Here is a 26,293-nt window from a genome sequence, read left to right as displayed (position 1 = left end):
TAAGTGTCCCCTTCTTGCTGGAGCAGGAACTGGCTCGTTCGTGGGAAACAAATCTTTGCCTGTGTCAGCATTTGGGTCCTTTGATCTCTAGCCTGGAAAGGATGGAACAAAAATACCTATGGCACAAAGGAGGTGAAATCTGAGATGGGTTAGTAATCAAAAAGAGAGACTCTGGCTGCTTAGGAATAGTTCAGATCACTAGGCACAAGGAACTACATTGCAAAGTATTGAAAGAACTGGTCAGTATGATTGCTGAGCCCCTATCAGTGGTCTTTGAAAGAGTAGAATAGCACATGCAAAACAAAAGAAAGGGATGTATTTTTCTTTTTTTTTTTTTTTATAGGAGAGGGTGGAGATTGCTGTGATCTTGACTTTGATTCCTAGTGAAATTTCATTGGGTAAACTGTGAACATCTAGGAAGGAAAATGGGATTCAGAACCAGAGATCTGGATTTGAATCCCACCCTGGGCATCTATTAGCTGAGTGATTCTGAGCAAGTCACTTAATCTTTTTGCACCTCAGTTTCCAAATCTTTAAAATGAGGATAATAATACCTTTGCTGCCCACCTAACAGCACTGGTGTGAGGATTGAATGATATATGTATAGCTATTAACAACCCTCACACTGTTACATAAATATTAGATATTATCAAGAATGGCACATACCAAGCTAATTTGTCTCCTTTTTGGTCGCTATTACTACACTGGTACACACTATCACTACACTATTATTACACTTTGACCAATGGATCAAGAGAATGTGGCAGGTGTAATTTATCTAGATTTCTGGTAAGCATTGACAGCTTCAGTGGACTACACCCATAATCTTATTTATACCTTGTGAAGCTGTAACAAGTCTTACCATCTCAATTTTATAGATGAAGAAACTGTGGCTAAGAGAATTGAAGGAACTTTCTTTGCTCAGGGCTGGTGTTGGGGATAGGATTTGAGACTTATTTTTCCCAGCTCTGAATCTGATACTCTACCCAATCATGCAGGATGCCTCTCCTAAGGTACCTTGAGGCATCTGTTGGATGGCCCAACATTACCCTTGTGTTATGAGTAGATGGTCACCATTCACCTATCTAGCGGTAGAAGATACCATCTGGTCTGACTTCGTCATTTTTCAGTCTCTCATACTATAAGGATGGGGAGACATGGGTTAAGTTATGCTCCAGCTCAGCAGATTCAGAACTGGTTGAATGTTAGTTGAAAAGACCTAAAGAAGATCCATTAATAGGCACCTCTAGGTCCTGTGCTTTCTGATGTTTGGTTTTTTTTTTTCCCATCAATAGTTTGAATGGAGGTACACATGGATGTACATTAAATCTGTTGATGAAGCAAATCTCAGAGGGGCAGTAAAACCTACTAAGTGGTAGTCAACATACAAAAATAAAATCTTGAGAGGTTAGAATGTTAGGTCAGATGTAATAAGAGGAAATTCTAGAGGGATAGATGTGGGTTCCTATGCTTGAGTTTAAAAATAACCTTCATAAGAAGGAGAGAGGAAGGAAGGGTATGGCTAGACAAGAGTTTATCAGAAAAAAAATCTGAGGACTTTAGTGAACCCCAAGTTTAATATGTCTGCGTATTAATGCTATGCATGTTAATAAGAGACAAAAATAGGGGTGTGGTTTTAGACTGAATTAAAAGAGTGATCTCCTTAGTGGGTGATCAAACCACACCAAGAATGTTACACTCAGTTTGTGGATACCATATTTTAGGAAGAACATTGATTAAATGGCAAAGCATCCCAAGAAGGGAGTTTCTTACTCTTTATCACATGACCAAAAGACAACCTTTTCACTACCATATACTATCTTACTTTATGTACCCCATGACACGTCAGTACTCTTTTATATGTCTTAGTAGAATTACACTTTGCAGTAATATTGGCAACAGACATATTTCTTAATTTAGTTTTCTATATGGTGAGGGGTATCTGTCCAATAGCAGCTCAGATGGTAGCATCAGTGATTAGAGTTTGTTTGGCACTAATTCTCTTTGATTCTTTCTCTTGGTAACTTTTTGACAGAAGGCTTGGTTTGTAACAGCTAAAATAATGGCACAAAAGAACGCATGTTTTCTTGAATGTTTTATTAAATCTTTGAAAGTTTTATTTATTTCTGTTACAGACTAATAAATCCCCTCCCCTAAAAAAAACAAGCTACTTTGTCTCTTTAATTTATTACCCCAGTCCCTATTTCCACTAGGAGATGGGCGTGCAGAATTCTGAAGTCATCTGCAAAGCTCAGATGAAGAAGGAAAAAAAAATAAAGCAATTACCTCATGTCAATTACATCTGGTAATAATATCGGCGCCGTTCTTACTGCATTTCTGATCATTTTTCTTCATTACTCTAATGCAAGCAGTTCTCCTCATTATCCAACACATTTTTCTTCATTACCTCGCAGCGGTGATGGTGGTGATGATGAGCTCTATTTACAAGTGTAATTCTGTGAGGGAACCTGCAAATGCATGCTGGAACACATGAGCAACAGAGACCACACTAACAAGGGGTTAAGCTAAAACTCTTGTCGTTGAAGCTAGGTTGGAGAAGTCCTTTGCTGTCAAAGATGTTAAAGAAAATAGACAATTGCAGAGACCTGATCAATGGGTGCAATAAATAATAGAATTTTCGTAGCTCTTGGAGGTTTGGAAAACCCTTTATATGCGTTATCTCATTCAATCCTCACAACCCCGTCAGGTTGGTTGTCTTATTATTTTTACTGTTTTATAGGTAGGGAAATTGGGGCAAATAGAGACTTGCCTAGGGTCACATGGCTACTAAGTACCTGAGGGGGAATGAACTTAGGTCTTCCTAACTCCAAATTAAACACTTCTCTTTCTGGCTTTCCTCCTCATTTTCTGAACTTTTCCAATATGCCTCAGTTGCCTTCTTATCCTGGAAAGTCCAGTTTTGTAGTCCCCACCTCCCCTTGGTGAGTTCCTCCCTTAGCATCCATTTTGAGAAAACCCAGGCCAGCCATATTCACTTGTTCACTCCTCTTCCAGCTCCATCCCTGATTCTCCAGACTTTCCCACCACCCTATGCAGGTATCTTCCCCTACCTCACACCTCTTCAACTCACTTTTTATATCCGTTATCTTCCTCCATTTCAGTGTAAACTCCTGAAGGTCAAAAAATCATGCTTTTACCTTTTTTTCTTTGTATCCCCAAACCTTAGCATAGTGTCTGGTCCAGAGTAAGCACTTAACTGCTTCTTGAGTTTATTATCCACTGTGCCATCTAGCTACCTCCATATTTGAGCAGTTCATTGAGAATAGATTAAATTAGAATAATAGGATGTTATTACTCCTGGGGATCATTTAGTTGTATCTCCTCATTTTCAGAGGATCAGAGATTTAGACCAGGAAGGAATGCTAGATAGAGGTCACTTCATCCAATTTCTCTTAGCAGGTGGAAGGAAATTGAGACTGGCAGAGTTAAAGTGACTTGTCTGCCCAATGAGACAGAGCTGAAAAAGTGATAAGAGCCCAGGCCATTGGACATTCTGCTTATTCTCCTACCCCCTCCCTCACTCAAAACAAAGTCAAGTGCAAGTCATGTCATCATTTTTCTGATGGCATGGTCTTCTTCAGCAACAAAGGATGAACATATACACACACCTGAATATACTGTCATTAGAATTTGCAGGCCAACAGCAATTGATGCAAAAGGGTCCATTGTTTGAGTTGGCTGAAAAAAACCCATATTATTGATAGATTTTGTTTTTATATACTTATAATTTCTACAAATAATCCTCCCTCCATCCTGCCCCCAGAATTGAATGCTTTTGAGTAAAAACACCCAATATGGTGATCTTCTCTGATAACATATACAATATTCTTCTCTCTTGGTTCCTCACCTTTCTTCTGGGAGCAAAAGAGTTTCTTTCTTTTTTTTTTTTTTAATCTGTCCCTATAACAGATCAGTTACTCAAAATTCAGTTTCTTTTAAGGGATCTAATAGAAATGATTTCTGACTCTTTGTGACCCCATTTGGGGTTTTCTCATCAAAGACACCGGAGTGGCTTGCCATTTCCTTCTCCGGCTTCTTTTACAGAGGAGGAAACTTGAAACAAACAGGGTTAAGTGACTTGCCCAGAGTCGTACAGGTAGTAAGTGTCTGAGGCTGGATTTGAACTCAGGTCTTCCTGATTCTAGATCTGGCACTCTATCCACTGCACCACCTAGCTGTCCTCATACTAATAATAGCCAGCATTTATATAGTGCTTTAAGATTTAAATGTGCTTTACATATGTTATCTCAGTTTATTATTATAACAACCCTGGGAGTTATCTCTATTTACAAATGAGGAAACTGAGGTCATAGTCACACAACTAATAAGTGTCAGAGGCTAGATTTGAATTCATGTCTGACTCCAGATCCAGTGCTCTATCCACTATACTACGTAATTACCTCCAAAATTAATAATAGTAATTATAATAATGGCTATCAAGAGTTATTATTAGAGCTTTTCAAAATTTCATAGTTTAGACATATTAGGATATTTTCATTTACATGAACATAATTGGGTTTATTGTTCTTGTTTTTCTATCTCTGTTTTCATACTACTCTTCCCATGTTTCTCTGAATTCTTGAAGTTTGCTACTCTGGGGAAAAATAGTTCCTTGTTTCCTTCTTACCATCAATGGGAGAGACCACTGAAAAACTGCCTGAGTATTCTAAAACTTCAACTCATGAGTTATAAACAAAAATCTCACTGAATCACATGAGCAACAGCTGATCCTGAACAATTCATCTCTCTTGGCCTCAGTTTCCTGGTTTTTAAAATGGAATCAAGGCTTCTTAATCTCTTGTGTTTCATCAGTCCCATTGACAATCTGATGATGACACTGCCTCTCAGAATAATTTTTCAAATGCATTCAATAAAACACATAGAATTGCAAAGGAAACCCTGCATATTGAAATATGGAAATAAAACTATTTTTCTTAAAGTTCACAAACTTCAAGTTAAGGTCCCTTCCATCACTAAGTCTATACTTTTTTGATTCCCACTTTATAAAACAAAATGAAATATTCTCTCTGTGTGTAAAGAAACTTGGCTACCCGCAACCTCGCCACCCAGGATGTTGAATTGGGCTTTGTATTGTGACTAAGTTCATGAATAAGTTGAACAAAGATTTATGATATAGTGGAAAGAGGATTAAACTGGAATTCCAGACTCTTAGTTACATCTGTTCCACTAACTAGAAATCATGGGTAAGTCATGAAGTCCTCTTAGGTCTCAGTTTCCTCGTCTGCAACATGGGGAGAGGGTTGACTAGGTAGTTTGTAGCTACAAAAGTTGACCCACTCAAAGGGCTGGGAAAGAGCTAGAATAAGAACTGAAGGAGTGCCCTTGCCTACAAGCCATCTGAAATGAATAGAAGAGGAAGGCAGGAGGGGATCTGCTAATGGGTGCAGCACCAGGGATGTTTTTAACTGGCAAGGTGCCAGGGGGTTCATTATAAGATAGAAACCTTTCATTGTAATTGTTTAATTGCTGCTTAACTAGCTTTCTCACAGGAGAGATGGCCTCTCAGCCATCCCATGGACCTCTCACCCAAAGCAGGACCAGGGAGGTACTCAGAGGAGCTGCAGAAGTCACCATGGGGGCGTGGAAGTCACACGGGCTAATCATTAAGGGCATGCCAGCTCCATGAAGATGAGTCCCAAAACATGACACTTTAGTCACTTCAGCTAGCCCGGCACATTTGGGGAAGAGATTTTAACTTGAGCAGCACTTTGTTTTATTTTTATTTTCATCTGAAGAGTGTTAGACTGTGCGGAATGAACCAAGAAGGCAAGGTTTGAGCCCAGCAAATTTTCATGTGATGGTCAAATGGCGTACAATATTAAAACAGCATGTATCACACAGGGGAAAGATGCTAGAGAAATATGGAGGTATATTAATTCTCCATGGGTCTTCTCAGATTCAGCAACTCCAGCAGAAATGAAACACTCTTCTTGAACTGAGCCCAGATTCCTAACCAGTACAATGATACCATCTGCTCAAAAGGAAATGACATGGGAGGTGGCAAAGAGAGGTAAGCCAGCATGCTGGCCAAGGTTATATTCTCTCTTGATCTCCATTTTCCTTAGGAAAGTGGACAAGTTGTCCTTCATGGACCAGCAGAGGGGTCCTGACTTCTCCCAGGCAGCTATTCATTAAGGTTGTACCAACCCCAGTGTAACATCGGACCCTTGCCCCCTTCCCTGTGTTGTAAGCTGCACTTTTTGTGGCTTCGGCAGTTAGAGAGAATGCTGACAACTTCCAATCCCTGGAATTTTGATGAAAGACCTAACATCATGAGAACTGGCTAAAAGAGAGCTCAGCAGAATCATCCTGCCTATAACAAATAGAGAAGCGGATTGGGATAATGGAAAAAGTCAGAAGACCTGAATTCAAATCCTACTTCTTAATATTTACTGACTATAACCTTGGGTTAATCATTTAATCTCCCCATGTCTCCATGTACTCATCTTTAGAAGGAGGGTAGTGCAGTAAATGGCACCTAAGATCCCTCTCGCTCCAGATGAAGGATTCTTAACCTGGGGTCCACAAACATGTATAGAACATATTTGATAACTATTTCAATACAATTGGTTTCCTTTGTAACCCTATGTATTTTTACCTTATGCATTTAAAACATTATTCTGAAAATAAAAACTTAATTCTGCAAAGAAGTCCATCGGTTTCTTCAGACTGTCGAAGAGGATCCATGACCCACAAAAAGGTTTAAAAAGCCTAGTCTAGTTCTTTGGTCCTATAAATAGCCTGCTCTTAGGGGAATTTGCCCTGGCTTGCTGTGTATATGCCCAAGCAAACAAAATATCATACATTTTCAAGTGGGAAGAGAGCACCCTGCAGGGTTGTAAATTACCTTCATTCATTGAATAATCATTTATTAAGGGGCAGCTGAGAATAGTGGATGAAGGGCCTGATGTGGTGTTGTTACCAGGAGACTGAGGCTGATGGGTCTCAAGCTCAGGACTTCAGAGATGCAGTGGGATTAAAGCTGATGGGGTGTCCACACTGAGTCTGGCACCACTATGGTGAACCATGAAGAACGTGGGCCATTACTTCTTGCTGCATAAGAAGGGGCAAAATAGCCCACATGAGAAAGGGAGTAGATTCAAACTTTTATATCATGTCATGAGTAAGGCTCTGCACTGCCTGTATCGTGTATGAGATAGTGAAGGAAGGAAGGAAGGAAGAAAGGAAGGAAGGAAGGAAGGAAGGAAGGAAGGAAGGAAGGAAGGAAGGAAGGAAGAGAAAAAGGAAGGAAGGAAGGAGGGAAGGAAGGAAGGAATGAAAGAAAGAAAAAGAAAGAAACAAAGAAACAAAGAAAGAAAGAAAAAAGGAAGAAAAAGAAAGAAAGAAAGAGAAAGAAAAGAAAGAAAGAGGAAGTGCTTTGGACTGAGTATTTTCTTGAATTACTTCCCAGATAGGATTCTGTGAATTTGGTGCAAAGACCAGGTCCCTCCAGTTCCACATCAGTGGTCTTTCTCTCTCATAATGCTTCCTCCCATTACTGGAAATTAAAAACCACATGAATCCTGTCTGGATGGAATGTAGAGGGTGTGGAGAAGAATAGTGTGAGATAAGGTCCAAAACGCAGGTAGAAACAAGAAGGTGGAATACCTTGAATGCCAGGCTAAGATGCTTTTATGCCTGGGATATGAGCTCTTGTAAACGAATTTGAAAAACAAACATAAATGAAGCTTTTGAGATCTAGAGAGCCTGCGGAACTCCTGGTGTGGGAATTCCCTCCACAAAGACAGATGTACAATCCTCTGTGACTTAGGAGAGAAGTTACTTGAGACGTACAGGTGTTAGATGATTTGTCTGGGGTCACACATCTATTATGTGTCAGAGGCAGCACTTGAATCCAGGTCTTCCTGGCTCCATGTCCGGAGCTCTATCCTCTAAGTCCCACTAACTCTTAGGGCCATCTCCAGTCATCCCGATCTGGCCACAGGACTCAGATGACTGCAGAGGAGAAAGTGAGAGTGGTGACTTTGCATGGCCCTCCCTCACTGAAATCCAATTCACTTGTGTGTCATGGCGCCATTTCCCTGATGTCGTGATCTTCTCTGAGAACAAAGGACAAACTCCCACCTCTCAGATAATGAAGGGGCAAACTGTCAGTCAACATTTATGTCACACTTTAAAGTTTGCAAAGCACTATTCATTTAACACTTTAAGGTTTTCAAAGAGCTTTTACCTCATTTGATTCTCACAATAGCCCCATTTTCCAGGTGAAGAAATTGAGACTCAGAGAGTTCACATGACCTGCCCAAGGTCACAAGACTATGAAGCATCTGAATCGGGGTTTGAGTTCAGTCCTTCCTGATGCCAAAGTTCAGCACTTTAACCACTGTAACAAGCTGCCTTTTCCCAGCAGCTATCATCAGCAGCCTGAAGTTTTCGCATTGGACCCTCTTCAAGGACGTTGCTGGCTAGTCATCTTTCTCACATCTCATTGCTAGAATAATAACTAATAGTTAACATTTATATAGCACTTGTTCTATACCAGGCACTGTGCTAAGTGCTTTACAATAATTATCTCATTTGATCCTTACAACACTAGGGAGATAGGGGCTATTATTATCCCCATTTTATAGATGAGAAAACTGAGGCAAACCAAGGTTCAGTGACTAGAACCCTGTATGATATTCTCCATCTCCCATTCAACCTCTGTTTTCCCAACAAGGTACAGTGGAATGATCTCTGGCCTTAAATGCAGAGGACAAGACATCCAATTCCCACCTGTGATGATTATTACTTGTATGATAGGTTAGTAAACCCTGGTGACCCTCAACTTCTTCATCTGCCAAATGAGCAGTTGGGCTAGATGATAGCTATGGTCTCTTCCAACACTAAGTCTATGATGCCACAATCCTAAATTGCTTCACCTCTCTGGTTTCAATTTGGTCATCTATAAAATAAAGTCGATTGATTAAATCAGAATGTTGGGGTTAGATAGAGCATGAGGTCCTTTGGATGTATGAGTCTATGAACAAAACAACCACCATACTTCTAAAGTTGACTGCAGATCTGACTCCTCTTGCACCCTGTGTTTTCCCACTGAGCTGTGCAGCTGACCTAGAGAGATGACCCCATATAATGACCTTACTCAATTTGACTGGCTTTAGATTCCCAAGGCATACTTCATAAAACAGAATGGGATGGGGCATGCACAGTAAAATCGAGATGTGTTACTCCGAGACAGAACACCGAGATAGATGGGGCAAAAGTTCACCCAGAGGGAGGAAAATCTCTGTAGCAATCCCTAGGCTTTCTGCCAGCTGGCCAGGCATGTAGGGAGGAGGACCTGGCCTTTTATTAGCATCATCAAACATTTGTGGAGTAACCATTGTTCACACAGTGGGAACTAATGATGTGAGAATTAAGGTAGAGCTCTTGCCTCCTGCCCTCACAGAAGAGAGGGGCAGGGAATTGAGGAGTATAATCACTCAGTAGGTCATCAACTAATCATTAAGTATTTTTACTAAGAACCAATCACTGGGAATGCAAAGAAAGGCAAAAAAAACAAAGACCCAATCCCTGTCTTCAAGGATCTCACATTCTAAAGGAGGAAACAACTCTACCTAATTATAAATTATACCTTATAGTTATTACCCAAGTTATGACTAAATCTACAAGATATACATTTAGAAAGTACATGGGAAGTAGTTGTTCATCCTTCACCTTTTGAAGAGGATCAACGACATTATGAGGATGATGTCTTGACTTGAGTGGGAATTGGATTTAAGTGAGGCAGAGTGTGCGAAACCATCTGCCTCACTCTTTCCTCTGGTCATGGCAAGATACAGGTCAAGAAGACTGCAATGGCAGGGGGAGACCTTGGTCTTCTTAATTATGGTCTGTAATCTGGGAGGATTGAGTGGGGCAAAGGAAGAGATCTCCTGCAGAAAAAATAATGTAGTTGAAATATAGTGAGAGATAGTGTACCTGCAATTACTTTGGCATAGGGAACTACCAGATAAAAAAACTTCCCTTTACTAATGTAGGTCAGTGCTTTCTCTGCAGTTTATAGTCTTAGATCTGGCCTTCTGGTTTTGGGATCTGGCTTTCTGGTGTCTGAATAAATGTTTTTCTTCTGCCTTCTCTATGTAAAGTCTGTTACACTTTGTGATTGAGAACTATGCTGGCATATTCATAGTTATCACCAGTGCTGTGAATATTGCCTAGGCAACACACTGGATTCTAACACCATCTTGCTCCCAGGAAATCTCTTACCAGAAACCCTATCATCTTGCAAGATTGCATCAACTTTGGAACTCCCCTGTTCTGTACCCTCTATACCTTCTACCACTCTGATTGAGGGGCTAGAGGACAAAGGTCTCTTTCCATAATCTCCAAACAGGCCAACCTTCATTTCCCACCAGTTGCATTCCTTAGACTGGCCTCCACCATTCCCCTTCCGAGTACCTGTATCCCCCATCCCTCTTCTTTTCAGCTTTTTTTATATGCTGTTTTTCCCCACTAGATTGTATATTCCCTGACAGCAGGGACCATCTTTCTTTGTTCTATTTGTATCCACAGTTCTTAGCAGAATGCCTGATGCTTAATAAACATTTCTTGACTGACTAACCCTCCCAAAGAACCATCCTATATAACAAATAAAATAAAATAAAACAAATAAAAAAAGAGGAAGAAGAGGAACAAAAGGCTGAAAATATATGCAACCTACCACCCCTATGGACCCAACTCTGCAAGGAAGTGAAGTGGGAGTAATCTCCTTGATCTCTTGTTTGTAGTTGGCTTATTCTCTGTAATTTTGCAGGTTTCACTTTCTATCGTTCTATGGTCATTCTTTTCATTTACATTGTTGTAATAGTTTTGCATATTTCCTTGGCCCTGCATCCTCATAAAAGTCTTTCCATGTATTTTTGTATTTGTCCCATTTGTCATTTCTTACAGCACAGTAATATTCCACTGCATTCATGCAATTGATAGATATCTTTATTCCAATTCTTTGCTACCATAAAACAGCTGTGATCTAAAAATTTGAAATATATGGGTGCTTCTTATCAACTACCTCCTTGGGGTATAAATAAACCTAACAGTGGCATTTGTGGGTCAAAAGGCTGGATATTTTTTCATAATTATTGGCATAATTTCAAACTGCTTTCCAAAATGGTTATCCTGATTCACAGCTACATAAAGAATGCACTAATGTGCCTTTCTTTTCACAGCCCCTCCAACATTGGTTATGCCCATTTTTTGTCATCTTGCCACTTTGCTAGGTATGAGGTAAAACCTCAGGATCGTTTTGAGTTATATTTATTTATTAGTTTGTGATTTAGAGCATACTTTCCTATGACTGTTAATGTCTCTTAGGATATTTCTAGAGGTAGCTGGATGGTACAGTGAATAGAGCACTAGGCTTGTAGTCAGGAAGGCTCATCTTCCGGAGTTCAGATATGACCCTAGACACTTAATAACTGAGTGACCATAAGCAAGTCACCTAATCCTGTTTGCTTCTATTTCCTCATCTGTAAAATGAGCTGGAGAAGGTAATGGCAAACCACTCTAATAATTCTGCCAAGAAAAGCTCACATAGGGTCATGAAGAGTTGGACATGACTGAAAAAATGGCTAAAGAAAAGGACATTTCTATGACAACCACTTTGGTCAGTTCAACCAACTGGTAAATTTAGACATGGGTGGAGAGTAGGAGCATTCAAGCATATCAGTGGTTTCATTTGGCTGGTGAATTTAGCTAGAACCGTTTATCTAGAGAGACCTATAAGGTTGCCGTGAGAGTCAACATGGTTTAATGGGTAAAGAGAGAGAGCTGGCCTTGAAACCAGGAAGATCTGGGCTCAAGTCCCATGACTGACACATACTGGATATATTGACCCAAGGCAAGTCAATTAACCTCTTGGTGGCCCAGGGATCTTTCTAAGATTCTAAGCTGCAGAGCAGGTACTGATTTGCTTTGACAGAGTGAATTTTCTCACCAGAGAGTTCCCTATGCCAATAAAATCAAAGGTCCAGTCCAAAAAAATAAAACGTTCTCATGTTATTCAATCACTCGTTCAAGGAGGCCAACAGATAATAAAGACAAACATACAATTAACACTGATCTGGGACAGATAGGACAGACCAATTGCTCATTATCAGTTCCCTAAGCTATCTTCACACCCTCTCTCTAAATACATTTTGAAAATTGGGATGATGAAGGATGGGATAATTGCTGGGAGTGTAGTTTGGAGGAAATATATGTTAAGCTGTTGATACACTCCCCTTTCTGTGGGTTATAAGCAACTTTTAAAGCCTAGTGCTGAGTATGCATTTTATGAGACTGTTTACGATTCTAATCTCACTGATACCCAGACATACCAATAAACCAAACACCATAAAAATGGCAGATATCTGACTTCCTGGTTCCAAAGGAACCAGTCGTGGGCCTAGAGATAAGAAGATCATGGGATCATAGTTTTAAAGCTGAAAAGGATCTTAAAGGCCATTTACCCCTAACTTATTTTATAGGTAATGAATAGGCCAGAGGAGCAAAGCAACTTTGCCCAAGGTCACAGAGAGAATTAATAGAATAGCTAGGATCTGAACCCAGGTCCTATGATTCCAGGTAATTGTTATTCATACAAAGCTTGAAAAAATGTTGTATATGTTTGCCTGCTTTTGGTTCCCACAATATGCCCCACAATAATACCTATAAGGTATTTTCTTTGCTTTTTTTGCTGTGTTACAACTATCATTGTTTCCATTTGATAGATGAGGGAAACTGAGACCAGAGAGGTGGGGTTGTTTTGCCCATGTTCTCATAACTGTTAATATCCAGATGGTATTTGAAAGGATTAGCAGGGTTTCTGGGACTGAGGTCAGTCATAGTGTGAAATCTTCCTCTTTCAGCATCTTCACCCAAGCAAAACCTAGTTACAATGAACATCAAAGACCATCTTGAAAAAAAAGAAAGAAAAAAATAATGGAGAAGAAAACATAAAAGTACGTCAGACAACCAAAACAGGAAGAGGGGTTGATGATGGTCATTTTTCCATGGTTTCATTCATTCTTTCAACCAACATTTATTGAGCCCCTACTGCATTTCTGAACTTTAGCATTTATTCATTTTCATTATTTTGCTTACTCTTTACACCAATATAGGGCAAAAGACTTCCATGTCTTCTCATCCTCAGAGAGCTGTCGAACTTCTATGTAAATTCTCCCTAGATAAGTTGGTAATGAGAGAGAGAGAGAGAGAGAGAGAGAGAGAGAGAGAGAGAGAAATATAAATAAGAAAAAATAAAGATGATAGATGATAAATAGATAAATGATAGATGATAGATAGATGATAGAATCAGATAGACAGACAAACAGATGAATGGACGGATGCCTTTACTAAAGCAATTACTGTGTACCAGGCGCTGTGTTAGTGTATTAAGTGCTAAGAATGTAAATATTAGCAGGGAAATTGTACCTACTGTCAAGGACCTTATATTCTAATGGGGAAAAATAACACCTAGTGAGTTGGGAGTGAAGCAAGAATGGCTATGGCTCCTTCCAAATCTGTGGTCTAGGAGAGCTACCAATGGGAAAGTGGGGCGGGGGCGGGGATCGGTTTCCATGGCTGAGGTTTCTCTGAGGTGGGAGTGTGACTGGTGTGAAGACCAAGAACCCTGGAGATCTTATTTTTGTTCCTTCAGCATTTCAGGGACACCAGTTTTCCTCTTGAGACTAATGTCTCTCATTCTTGTTGCAACATTGGCCCAACCTCCTTTTCTGTAATATCAGCTTCAATATTCCCATGGCTATGAACCATTGACTATCGATATGATCATTCCTTATATCAATGCGAATTACAATCTATCCATGCTCTTAATCTGGTACAACTGTTCTTTATCATCTCCCTCATATCCTTCAGTCAACAAGCATATATTTAGCACCAACTATACGCTTGGCACTTTGCTAAATACTGGGGATACAGAGAAGGATCGGAGACAATCTTTGTTCTCCAAGAGTCCAACACACTTAATGGATACCTTTCTCTAAGTCTTTTACATTTCATGGAAAGCAATTCTAATCCATCATCATTTGTTTGGTTCCTGATTCTGGTGTTCACTGTGTTAATTATGTTTCCCAGTTCTGATTCATCTGCAAATTTGATAAGCATGCCATTTTGGATGTCATTTAAATCATGGGTAAAAATGCTGAAAAGAACGGAAACGAGAACTTATCCCTAGGAAATTCTACTGGAAATCTCCCTCCAAGTTGTCATTGACTCATTAACCAATGCTCTTTATATCCAATTATTCAACCAGTTTCAAGTCCATTGCTTATCCAGTAGAATAAGCAGGTAGAGTTAATATCATACAAAGAACAATGGGGAAGCACATGGTAGATATGGGTAGACTGCACTATATAATGAAAATCAAATTCCAAAAAACAGGAGTGAAAGACGTCTTGAAGGAATTCTGTGATGGAAAGAGGAGGTAACCTGCTCATGATGAGAGTGTTAGGTTAACAAATAGATAGCCAAAGTTTTCAACTGATACTCAAATGATCTCAGGAGTGAATGAAGATGACGTTGAGTGGATTCACAATGGCTAATTTATGGGAAGGCATGAATGAGAGTCATGCAGGATGGGCAGGCATGTTTGTGATCAGTATCTTACAAGGGAACTCCCGAATTTGTGATATCAACAGATCCATTTAAGTTGTGTTCTCTAGCTCGCACTTCTCCCACTTATATACAAGGATATCATAAAAGATTTTTCAAGTACCTTTGTAAAACCCAGCTATATCACAGTTATAGAATTCCCCAGGGCTGTCAATCTCATAACTTTGTCAAAATATGGAACAACTGGTTACAACATTTTGGATAACTATGTATCTTGATGAAATAATACTATTTAATAGCAAATGTTATAATATGTTATTATAATAATATTTTAATGTAATAGTATAACAATTAAAATAATTACATCTTAAAATTATTGCTTTTTAATAAAACTATGATAATCAAAGTTATTATTTATTGCTAAAGTTCATTAAATATACTTGAACATATTAGTTATTTTATAATCAAGATTATAAATTATTATTTAAATCACTAGATTTAGAGTCAAGGAATCTTAGGTTTCATTGCCATCTCTATCAATTTAGTAGCTCTATGTCCTCAGCCTCAATAGCTGAGGCAAGTCAACTTATCTCCTATGAATCATATCTGCCACATCTGCCAAAAGCTAATAATAATACCCACCCTGCACTGCCTTGCCTACCTGACAAGGTTATTGAGAGGATCAAATGACCCTGATTTATGTAGAGCATTTTGTTAACCATAAAGCACATTGTAAATGTCAGCTCTTATGATAACCATTAATAATAACAACAGAATCTTATTAATTTGGACCTGTCTAATTAAAAATGTGTGATAATTCATATGAGGAACAGATTGAAGTTTATATATGCAGTCTGCAAAAGGGAATTTGCTAAATGAATAGTGTAAATAATATTGAAAGGATGACTTAAATTAGAGCATTCAAGAGAAGAAGTAATTTCAAAGCAACTTAGAATGATCATTTCCATACAAGTTACTCATGTGCTCATTCTTGGGTCAGTAAGCTTTTAAAGTGTTCTCATGCCAAGTATTTATTCTAAATATGGTCTCTAATCAAGCAGCAAGCCTTTATTAAGCACCTACTATGGGCCAGGCACTTTTGGCTAAAAAGATAAAAACAAACCATTGCTGCCTTAGTTACCATACAGATTAGTGTTTCAAAGGGTTCCTGGGTATAATTAAAATATTGTTGCATATTAAATAAAGTTTTTAATATTAAATTAAATGTCAAACAAAATTAAATGACAATGCAGATCATAACATAGCAACTTTAATGAATTCTTCACCCTTCCTTCTTCCAAACAAAATTCTTTTGCATCACAGGTAGGTTATAGGGAAGCCCAAATGCATCCTATTTTGTCCCTGTTCTTATCTGGAAACAACAAGAGGGGGGAGAAGGCAATAGGGTGCTAGTCTATAAATTTCCTATCTCCAGAGGCCCCAGTCTGATCCTTATGTCCAATGATCATTATGGGAGAAAGTACAAGAAAAGCATGGAGCTGATAGGCATTTTTCTCCCCATGGTTGTTATCTTATCACAATACTTTTCACGTCACAAAATTAATGTCAGAGTCTGAATGATCCAAATTACACATTATGAAACAGTGGCAGCCATTAAACCTACAGGTCTTGACTTGATTAAGGAAACTGGTCATTTATTTTTTTAAATTTATCTTTATTGAAATCCTTCATTTTGATAATACCTCATTTCCTAATAGATTCCTCCTCAGGTAGTCAACTCTTATAACAAATAAAAAAGAAAGAGAAAGCAAAAAAAAAGAAGAAAATAAAAAGGCAGTGCAGTAAAACAAATTAACTGAATCAGGCAGTGTATGTGATGTTTTACATCCATGGTCCTTCAATCTGCCAAGATGGAAGGAAGGAGGTATATTTTGAACTTTCTAGGGACAAGCTTGATCACTATCATCATACAGAGGTTTAATTTCATGGTTCTTTTTTTTGCTTTTGTTTTTGCTGGTCTTTCCATTCTCATTGTTATAATCATTGTGTATATCTTTTTCTGGTTCTGATTAGGTTGCCAATTTGATAACTCTTCCTGGGTTTCTTAGTACACAATTATTTATTCTTGCTAAGTTTAGCAAAGAAAGAGAAATATGAAAGAAATCTCATCTAAGTCATGTTTTGTTTTAATTTCACTATTGTCATGAAAAGGACATTGGAATGAGAAGATAAGGTTGGGGTTATGTCTATGATTCCATTGAAATACGCAACTTACAGAAATGGAAACTCCTTCTCTCAGTGCATGTTGATAGATTCTCTGTACCGTAAAGTCTTAGAGATTACTTGAAGCACTGAATTGAAATCATCCTCCCAACAGTCAGATCATCCATTTGTCACTGTGGCAAGACTTGAATCCAAATCCTCTTGATTCCCAAGCCAGTTCTCTATCCACTAATCCATGTTGCATCTTCTGTAATATTACATACTTAATACATATTTATTTCTATTTAAATTAGAGTTGATGGCAAACAAAACAAAACAAAACAAAAATAGTAGAGTTTAGCCTATGGTGGGTGTCATAACTGATGTTCACCAACTGACATTTGTCAGATATAATCCATTCCATTAAAAGATTATTGAAAAAATCTATATCTTTTCTTAAATGTTGAATGGATGAGTTGATGATGATGATGATGATGATGATGATGATGATGACAGATCATTGATAATAGACAGTAGATAGAGGAAAGATAGATGAAAAGAGGAATAGATGGAGAAGAGATACATCGGTAGATGACAGATAGAAAGATGACAGATTGTGGCTGTTGTTGTTCGTCCTTCATTCTCGAAGAGGACCATGACTTCAGGGAGGTGATGCCATGACATGCAAGTGAATTGGATTTCAGTGAGGAAGGACTCTACCGAGTCACCAGCCTTACTCTCCTCTCTGGAGCCATCTGGGTCCAATGGAAAGATATAGATGAGGATGATGAGATGGTCCAGGCCGACAGATTAAATAGACGGTAGATGGGTAGATGCTAGATAAATAATTATAGACAGATATGTTTGTATGTGCAGATGGTGTCTCCTCCATTAATAGAGAGTAAGCTTCTATAGAGAAGGGATTATTTCATATTTTGTCTTTTTTATCTCAGTTTTCTCATATGTGAAATGGTTGTTGTGTTCATTCTTCATTTTTGAAGAAGACCATGCCATCAGAGAAATGATGACATGACTTGCACTGGGCTTTGTTTTGAGTAAGGGTGGGCTATGCAGGTCACCAGCCTCACTTTCTCCTCCTGAGCCATCTAGGTCCTGTGGAAAGATATGGATGAGCATGACTGGAGACAGCCCAGGATGCAAGGGGGGACCTTGACCTTTTCAGGTACTCACTTAGAGAGAGGTAATGCCCATTGAGTGAATAGGCCTCTTTAAGAAGTGGTCAGGGAATGACTCTTTTAATAAGCAAAAAAATAAAATAAAATAAAATCAAGCTGGGGAGAAATAGAAACAATTGTTATTGATAATCACTCTAAGTCAGCCATTAAGTGGAACTTGGGCATTGAAAATGAAAATCATTTTCACTGGAGGCCCCTCCATGGACTCTGCCTGAAACTGAGGCCTAGAGTGTCTAATGAACATTGTATGTGCACCCACCAGTGTCCAAAAGACAAAAAGGGACAAGTCCTTCAGAGGACTTCTAGTCCAAACCCCTTATGTGATTCGTAAGGAAACTGAGTCCTAGAAAGCTAGATAGCTCAGTATAAGATCACTAATAAGATCTGAGGATTAAAAATGTTAAGAATTTCAAGAGCTTTTGAGCCAGACCCCAATTGTGACCATAGGAGAAACAGAGACCTAGGGAGCTTCAGGGATCTGTATGTGATCAAGGACAATTTCCTAGACCTAGAGGTAAGAAGGCCTTAAGATCATTTTAGAAATGGCTAGATGATCTCAAAGGTTGCTTCCTGCTCTAAATCTTATGTATGCTCCCTTGGCATTTGTTTGTTTCTGTATTTCATCATTCTCTAGCTTCTGTGCCTCCATGATTATAAACAAGTGTTCCCTGGAGAAATAATTCAGTTCTTAGACAATAGTTTCTTAACAGCAAAACTACATTCCCCAATGAAAATGTAGTACCAAAACATGTGTTTCCAACTGATACTTTCTGCCTTTGGGAAGATGGTTTGAGCAAGACTCCTTTGTTGATTTCAAGCCTCTTAATTAGTTGTCAATGCCATTAGAGGTAGATGGCCTTAGGTGGCTGCCCAACAATCCTACCACTCTTTCCTTATGTCTCAGGGACTCCAGCTCATTCTCCCCTGGGACTGTCAAAATTTTCTTCTTCATTCTCCAAACTCCCCAACTTATTTGCATACCTCCTGCACTTGAGATAATAGCTGATTAAGAAACTTGCTCAAGGCAACAAATAACAGATGCACAATTCAAACCTAGGTCCTCTGGCTCCAAAGTTGTTTGTTTGTTTGTTTTTTCCACCAGCATGAGACTTGAGAACAAGAGGGAATTAGGTTTGAATCCTCTCTGTGATATTCACTCTCTACGTGATCATGTACACATCACTTAATACCTTTCTAAACTCTTACTTTGGAGCTAGCAGTCCTGGGTTCCAGTCCCTCCTCTGCCACTTACTGTTTGACCTTGGGCTCTTAGACTTCCTGGCCTGTTTCTTCATCTGAAAAATGGGGAGATTGAATTATAGGACCCATGGGGTCCCTTCTAAATCTATGAAATTATGAAACTATGGTTTATGGCAAATATCTTGGTCCCTCTGCTCATGGAGAAGATCTAAGCCTTAGGAGCTGAAGGTCCTCAATTTCTCTTCTCAGCTCTTCAAAACTTCTCAATATTATTACCCATCCTTTTTTTCTATCCAATCAACTAAAGGATTGAGTGAAAGTGTGTTTATGAAGTGCTATGTTGGCACAGGCAATACAGTCTCCCCTCCCCTGAAGCTCATGTACTAATAGGAGAAGGCAAAACATGTAGAAGAGTCCAGCTTCAGGGTAGATAGAAAGGTCCCCTGGTCCCAAAAACCAAACATTTATTTAGCAGCTACTGCATGGGATGGCAGGCACTGTGAGAGGTGCAGGGGTGCAAATGAGAGAAATAAAATAATCTCTACCCTCTGAGGATTTTCTTCTTTGCATGCTGTTTCAGAGGAAGAGATCCTAACTCTATCCCTAGCCTTAGTGCTTGCCTAAACTAATTTCTTTGCCTGTTTTCTTGATGTCTCCCTTTCCTGCCTTCTCCAGATCTCTCCAAGAAAATTCTTCTTCTTCTATGATCTATTGACCATCTTAGTCACTTTGAATCGTTTCTGTGATTATATATATGTGTATATGTATAAATAAATATATACACCTATATATACATAAATCACATACCCATGTGTGTATATGCACAGCATCTCTACATCTCTATCTATCCATATACATATGAGTGTCTTCATTTATTAAATATCTCACCTGAACTCAAGAATCCATATTTTCCACAATGTGGGTATTCCCTCCACTAACAAGGATGGTAATAATCTTGGTAAATATTCTTTCACAGTTGTCTTGGTGATAAATTACCCATGAACATGGAATCATGAATTTAGAGCTGTAGAGGACTCCTTCATTCTACAGATGAGGAAATAGAGTCACAGAGGACTTAAGTGATTGTCCAAGGTTTTTGTTATTGCTGAGCCATTTTTTCAGTCGTGTGTGACTCTTCATGACCCCATTTTGGGGTTTTCTTGGCAATAATACTGTAGCAACTTGCCATTTCTTTTTCCAGCTGATTTTATAGATGAGGAACGGAGGCAAACAGGATTAAGTGACTTGCCTAGGGTCATACGGTTAGTAAGTGTCTAAGGCCGGATTTGAACTCAGGAAGATGAGCCTTCCTGACTCCAGGCCCAGTGCTCTATCCACTGTACCATCTACCTACCCAAACTTAGAGTCATAGTATATATGATGTATATGTGTATTTGTGTGTATATACATACATACATATATAAATGTATACATTCATACCTACATATACATGGGGGTTGTATGTGCATCTATATGTGCTGTATACACTTTACATATTTATATATTATATATAACATCTTTGTTTATATTTATATATTGTGTATTTACATTTATATATCACATATATTACATGTTTACTTTTATATAACATATTTACATATTTTATATGTACATTTACATATTGCATGTATTATATTTTTGTTTATGTACAACATATATCTATATATTGCCTAAGTACACTTACATATTACATGTTTTACATATGTGTTTGTGTACAACATATATTTATATATTACATATGTATATATTACTTACATAATAGTCCTTATGGCAAAACTTAGATAGCTGCCTTGAGAGGGAACTTAGGTCATTAAAAACTTTGGGAGTTGCATTTGTTCATAAATCAGAATCTCAAAAGAAAGAGGTGGAAAACTCTTCTCAAGAGAAGAGGAAGTGGTAGATCTGGGAACATATGTGTGTTACCCATGCAGACATAACTATACGAACACAATCTACGTGTATATATAAACATACATGCATATATGTGTGTATGTGTGCATATGCATATACACACATATACACATACACATGCATGTACATATACATTCTCTCTGTAAGCAGACTCTCTTTCTTTTGCAATCCACAGACTTGGAGAATTGTCCAGAGCACTGAGAGGTTGTGACTTGTGCAGGAGGACATATCCAGTATATCTCCAAGGTAACATTTGATCTCATGTCTTCTGGACTCTGAGGTCAGCTTTCCATCTACTAGATATTAAAATAAAATTTTAAAACCCAAAAATCTCAGAATCAGTGGAAAGGGGAAAAAACCTGAAAATGTAATTCCTTCTTTTTAGTTGTATGTATCCTCAAGGACTCAGTGTCAAAGGCCTTTTCTTGCAATCTCCTTAGTGAGTATATTTAGAAAGGCAGATTGTCTTAGATGTTTTTGAGCCTTTAGGTGAATTGAATACTCCTGGCATGTGTGCTTTCGGCTTAGGATTCCAGGCAGCTGCTACTTAGGTGAAACATCCTGCAATAAAAGTACAGTTATACTAGTGATCTTATTTGATAACCTATTGTGGAGAAGTGTTGTTACCCTTAAAAATACTCATGCCAAGAATACCAGGAACTGGCACTGTCAGCACTTAGTTATGTCATTTGATCCAAGCCACAAGATTAGTCATTAAGGTACCATGGAAGGAGGAAGGAAAGGGGAAAGAGGAAGATAGAAATTCTATTACCTTCTTGACTGCCTTGCATTCCGTGGAAATTCAGTAAGTCAACCAACAAGCATTTATTAAGGACTTACTACAAAGAAAGGCGAAAGACAGCTCCTGCCCTCAAGGAGCTCACAAATTATTGGGAGAACAGGATACATAAAAAGAAGAGAGAGAAGATAGGTTATTCAATGTGGGGGCATGATGAAGTCCTTCAGTCAGGTGGGAGGTGATAAGACTGTCTTTCCTGAACCAGGAGCTCTCCCATGTCCACCCTCCACCTTCTCCAATTAAAGGGAAGGAGGGAGGGCCCAAATAGCAGGGAATACTGAGGAGATGTGAATTTCAGAGTTAACTGGATCTTGCAAGAACATGAGTTTCTGGAGACAATGGTGAAGTCCAGGTGAGAAATAATGAGGTGTCTGCTCTTGGCCCAACCAACATAGCACAGTCTGATTTTATTACCTATTGTTGGTGTTACTCATATTTTAATATAATTATTTTGGTGCAGTAGATAGAGTGCCAGGTGTGGGGCCAGGAAGAATTAGGATAAAATCCTAACACAAACTAACTGGGTATCACTGGGCAAGGCAACTTCCATGCACCTTAGGCATTTCCCTAAAACTTATCTATTAAGAGCAACACTTTATTAGATGGCACCAAACCAAATATTCATGATCTCCAAACTTTGCAGAAGAGCTTTCAAAACAGAGACAACCAGAAGAAAAATATCAAAATCACACGGGAACAGGATGAGGTATCTATCATTCCCATACTCCCATTTGTTACTGGAATTTTACCGATTCTTCCAGTGAACTTAGAGAAGATCAACTTATCTCCTTACGATTTTTATTCAACTCTGAAAAGCAGTATATTAAATATATATACATAGTAGAATAGTAGCTTATTGTTACATCATTGGACAAGATGAGAACAAGACGATGATGATGTGGTAGGGAGAGGAAAGTCAGCACCTACAAAACTCCATTTTTATAGTCTTCTGTCTTTCCCAAATTGTCTCTGGTCGTATTCTGTTTATCCCTATCAAGAAGTTTTTAAGATTCCAAAGGGGCAGAGACTAGAATCCTATGGACAGAGACCCACAGCTGGTCAGGCAGGAGGCAGCTTTTTCACTTTCAGACAGGGCGGTATAAAAATGGTTCATCAAGAAACTCACTGCTTTTTTTTTTAGTGAGGGGAGGGGAGATTGGTGGGGTGGATTATGGAAAAATTCAAGATAAGAAGAATGATGACTGGGCATGTGCCATTCCAATTAGCTATCATTTGAATATCTCCTAGAACTAGACGGATAGATGAACAGAACAGATGAACGGATTAGGGCTAAGCTCTCATGCAGAGCTCATTCTCTTGATTAGGGCTGCATTTTTGCCTGTTTGGATTTATCCTCAGAAATCAGGAAGAAGAAAAAATCCCCCAAAGGAAATGTTAATTAGAGATGTTGTGTACCTTTTATTACCCTTTCTCCCAGCTAAAAAGTGCCCCAAAGTTGTTGCTGTTTTTCTTGAGTCCCCTGAACAGCAAGGAGATCAAATCAGCCAATACTTAAAGAAATTAAGATATTCACTGGAAGGTCAAATTCTGGAGCTGAAGTTTTAATAATGAGAAGATGAGATTCATTGGAAAAAAACAAAAAATAAATCCCTGATGTTGGAAAAGATTGAAGGCAAAAGGAGAAATGAATGACAGAGGATGAGATGGATAGATAGGGTCATGGAAGCAGTGAACATGAACTTGGACAGACTTCAAGAGATAGTGGAAGATACAAAGGTCTAGCGTGCTATGGTCCATGGAGTCACAAAGAGTAGGGCATGACTGAACAACAACAAATGCATATGCATATATAGCTCAATCTCACCTGAGTATACATATATACACACACATAAAGCTTTAAAAGCATAGAACTACACACACCATGGTGTTTTGGAACACCAATACAAACATACATACATACATATACACAGACATACACACAGATATATATATATATACATATATATATAAAACTATATATGGAATTTTATGTATATACGTATAACTGTATATATAGTGTTTATATATACATATGTGTGTATATGTGTATGTGTGTTCCAAAAGCCTTAGTAGAATTTTATGCTATTAAACCTTTACATATATGTATATACACATGCACATACATGTGTGTTTGGATAAGAATGAGACATACATTTTGGATATGGTCAATATGTAGTTTGGTTTTGCTTGAGTATGCTTATTTGTTACAAGGGAGGTTTTATTTTTTTTTTTATTGTTTTGAATGAGAAGGGGACACTTTGGAGGGAGATAGGGCTAGTGATAGTGATTTTTAAGGAGAGAAAGCTCGATGGTCATTGATGCCGATTTTGGGGTCTTTTTAAAAATAAAGTAGGAGAACAGAAGGAAATTCAAATGGAAACACAGGTAGCATAGCTTTGAAATTAATATGCTTAATTATATGTGTGCACACACGTATATTGTTCTTGTTCAGTCGTTTCAGTCATGTTCAACTCTTTGTGACTCCATTTGGAGTTTTCTTGGCAAAGATACCAGAGTGGTTTGTCATGTCCTTCTCTAGTTCATTTTACAGATGAGGAAACTGAGGCAAATGGGATTAAGTGACTTGCCCTGGTCACAGAGTTGGTAGTTGCCTCAGACTGGATTTGAACTTAAGAAGATGAATCTTCCTGACTCTAGGCACAGCACTCTGATATGTGTATACACATATGTATATGCATGTGCATATGTGTGCACATATACACACATACATGAAGATAGAACATATATGTGTACACATATATATTGAAGGAAACAAAATATCCATAATAGAGATTTGTATATAATCTTTTTCACTTTCTTTTTTGTATTTGGAAATGTTTGTGTTTGTTGTATTTATCAATTTGAGAACAGCCAGAAAATAATTTTTAAAGAAATGCTTCCAGTTTCTTTCATTATGTTATGCTACATATTACCTAGCACTTAACGCAGTGTGTGTAACATATTAGGTACTTAATAAATTTTATTAGCTGACTGATTGAGGTGTTTTTTTTAATCTCTTAAGTTTGATCAACAGCTCTTATCCATAAAATAAGGATAACAATTCTTAGCTTCTATTTACCTCTTGAAACTTTGTGAAGATTTGTTATGTAGTGGGACAAAGTATTTGCATTCCTCCAATATTATCTTTGGTATCCATCAGGAGATATCAGTTTTTTTCTGGACCTTTGATTTTACTGGGTAACTAGATAGAGCAGTAGATAAGAGAACCAGGACTGGAATCAGGAAGACTTGAATTCAATCCAACCTCAGATATTTACTAGCCTTGTGACCCTACACAAGTCATGTAACTTTGCTTGCCTGTTTTCTCACCTGTAAAATGAGCTGGAGAAGGAAATGTCAAATCACTCCAGTATCTTTTCCAAGAAAACCCCAGACATGACTAAAAAACGAATAAACAGCAAATATGATTTCATTGGTATAGGTCAGCTTCCCAGTATAGAAATTCCCTTTACCAAAGTAGATAAAAAAATGTTCTACACCTTAAGTCTCTTACTACAGAGGTTCTTAACCTAGACAGTCCCTTCTTTGTTGTTATTATTTTACATTTCAAAATGTAACTTTTAAGATCTTTATAAATCTTTATAAATTCTGGCTATTAATATTGTCATTATTATGTGGTTGGTATCCTTTGCAATTATATGTATTTTGTCTTACGCATTTAGAAACATTATTCTGAGAAGACATCCAAGGCTTCACTAGGTTGCTCAAGGGATGAATGACGTCAAAAAAAGGGGAAGACTGTCTTTCTTAGATTGCAATTTTGCCCTGAGAGGTTAAATGCCCAGGGCAACCCAGCTGGTGTACTCTCTCAGAAGCAGGACTAGAATACAAATCTTCTGAGACTGGTTCTTTATCCTCTTAGTCTATTTCTTGAGCCTCCATTTCACATGTTATTTAACTTCCAAAATACCTTTTATTTTGTCTAGTCATAATTATTTCTTTCTCAGAATGGCCATCTCATAAATGATTGGACAAAGGCTAAAGTTATGTGTTTGAATCAAAGTAAAAAAGAGACCTTTACAAGTACCCAGACCCTCCACTGAAGATAATCTCCCATTTATATATCTTGTTAAAATATAATTGTCTACATGCTGTCTCCTCCATTAGAAGGTGAGCTTCCAGAGGGCAGGGGTCTTGCTTTACTTTTCTTTGTATCTACAGAGTAGTACAGCATCTAGGATATAGTGATTTTTGCTTCTGTTGTTTCTCCTTCCTTCTCAAAGAGACATCAGGAAGATGATGCCATGATATGCAAGTGAATTGGATCTGAGTGAGGGAAGGCCCTGAAAAGTCATCAGCCTCATTTTCTCCTCTGCAGCCATCTGGATCCAGTGGCGAATTATAGATCAGGACGACTGGAGATGGCCCTGGATGCAGTGGGAGACCT

General features: G+C 38.3%; 1 long non-coding RNA gene across 1 annotated transcript in view; it reads left to right on the top strand.

Annotated features, from left to right (window-relative positions):
- LOC140534484 (uncharacterized) overlaps positions 1 to 26,293 on the top strand; it is a 394,676-nt gene that overhangs the window by 316,110 nt on the left and 52,273 nt on the right. Inside the window, exon 4 of the long non-coding RNA XR_011977335.1 lies at positions 21,262 to 21,332. This is a non-coding gene — a long non-coding RNA (uncharacterized lncRNA). The remainder of the gene's footprint in view (positions 1 to 21,261; positions 21,333 to 26,293) is intronic.

Source organism: Notamacropus eugenii, chromosome 3, assembly GCF_028372415.1.
Source record: "Notamacropus eugenii isolate mMacEug1 chromosome 3, mMacEug1.pri_v2, whole genome shotgun sequence".
Lineage (NCBI taxonomy): Eukaryota > Metazoa > Chordata > Mammalia > Diprotodontia > Macropodidae > Notamacropus > Notamacropus eugenii.
The sequence above is the reverse complement of the archived record's forward strand: the minus strand, read 5'-3'. Positions and strand labels throughout refer to the sequence as shown.